We start from the raw sequence: 2035 nt of genomic DNA on the forward strand, positions 1-2035 counted from the left end.
CCAGTCTGGGTGACAGAATGAGACTCCAACTCAAAAAAAAAAAAAAAATAGTTGCTTAATTGCAGTTGTGATACAAAAGGGAATGAAAGGTGCTGCGAATGAATGACTGTGTGTATGGAAAGGGGAGAGGGACCCAGCATATTCTGGGCCCCAACAAAGCTGGTCTGATCTATTAGCCATTTTTCACGTGACACTTTTGTTTGGTTGATTGGGTTTTTTGTTTGCTGGGGTTTCTTTGGTCTCACTCATTGCCCAGGCTGGAGTGGCACAATTATAGCTCACTGCAGCCTCCAATTCCTGGGCTCAAACGATCCTTCCACCTCAGTCTCCTGAGTAGCAGGGACTACAGGTGTGCGCCACCACCCCTGGCTTATTTTTTTTTTTTAATGTGTGTAGAAATAGAGTCTTACTATGTTGCCCAGGCTAGTATCAAACTCCAGCGATCCTCCAGCGATACTTCCGCCTCAGCCTCCCACAGTACTGGAATTAAAGGCATGAGCAACTGTGCCCAGCCTACATGACATGTTTTGAGATTCCTTCATGTCCACTTCCACGTCCACTCCTTTGAGCATGCATCTGTTGGGTGAGTTTCCTCCTTAAGCTCAGGATGAGCTTTGTTTCAAGTGAGCGCTGTATCAGCCGGAGAATGAGTTCGGGTCTTAGTAGCTGCAGCCCACTCAGCCCCGTGTTCCAGTCTCATGATGTGTCCTCAGCTCTCTCCTCAGGGTCACACCATGAGCATAACCAGCAAAGTATGTGGCCCTGAACCATCAATAATGGTTCATTAATACCCCCATGAGTTCTGAATGGCTGTTATCCTTATCCTATAGACAGGAAACTGAGGCATGAAGAGGTGAAGTGATTTTCTCAGGAATGACAGGTAAGCACCCAGGATGACCTGACCCCAAGTCATGTGCTTTCAGAGCCAGTGCCCCATGCACTGGTAAATGAAACAGGAACATAGTGACACAGAGGCTGAGCACTAATGGGCCACATCGGTTATAATCTCTCCAACCAGCCCACATTTATAACATTGTTCTCATTAAAAAGCCTTTTAATGGCCAGATATATCATGTCCATAGCATTCAGCCTTAATCCCATCTAATTGAGAAATTTGACCCATGTGTATATATATTTTATTTCAAAATGAACCTAAGACATCAGAAATTAGATTGATCCAACATCACCTATTCTTAGAAGAACCCCTATTCATACCTAATGCTCATTTCATTTTCTAAGGGCCCAAAACCCATCCTTTAAAATAACTTCCTTCTAGAATAGAACCAAAATCAAACCCACCAGTCCATGGTTAGCTGACTCCCACTCACTGCTGTTTTCAAAGTTGATATAAACTCAAGAGTCTCACTTGCAAATATTGTTCATACCCAGGAAATCAATTGTTTGTTCCCAGGAACTCAAACTCACCTCCTGATTTAACAACTAACATTTGTCCGGCATTTTATAGATGGCATTGTGATCTCCTCACTATGATATTAATAGTAATAAAGAATGGCTAACATTTCATGCTCATACTCTAGTTAGGCACCGAGTTAAACAGGAACAAAACATGAACAGCTTATTTCAATTCTCTCTAACCCATTGTCTTAGTCTGCTCAGGCTGACAAAACAAAATACCACAGACTGGGCAACTTAAGCCATAGAAATGTGTTTCTCACAGTTCTGGAGGCTAGAAGTCTAAGACCAAGGTTCTAACCAATTGGATTTCTGGTGAGGGCTTTCTCCTGCTGTGCAGGTGATTGCCTTCTTACTGTGTGCTTATGTGGCCTTTCCTTGGTGCACATGTGTGGAGGGGTGAGGGAGAGAGAGAGGGGGAGGGAGAGGGAGAGGAGCAGAAGGAGAGAGACAGCTCATGAACTCTCTGGTGTCTTCATATCAGGACACTAATCCTATTGAGTCAGGGACCCACCTATGACTCATTTAGCCATAATAGCTTCCTTATTCCAAATATGACCACACTGCGGGTGTGGACTCCCATATGTGAATTTCAGGGAGGACACAAACATTCAGTCCACAA

The sequence above is a fragment of the Carlito syrichta genome, unplaced genomic scaffold (assembly GCF_000164805.1).
Source record: "Carlito syrichta isolate Samal-C Ts95f unplaced genomic scaffold, Tarsius_syrichta-2.0.1 Scaffold130390, whole genome shotgun sequence".
In the NCBI taxonomy this organism is placed as follows: Eukaryota; Metazoa; Chordata; class Mammalia; order Primates; family Tarsiidae; genus Carlito; species Carlito syrichta.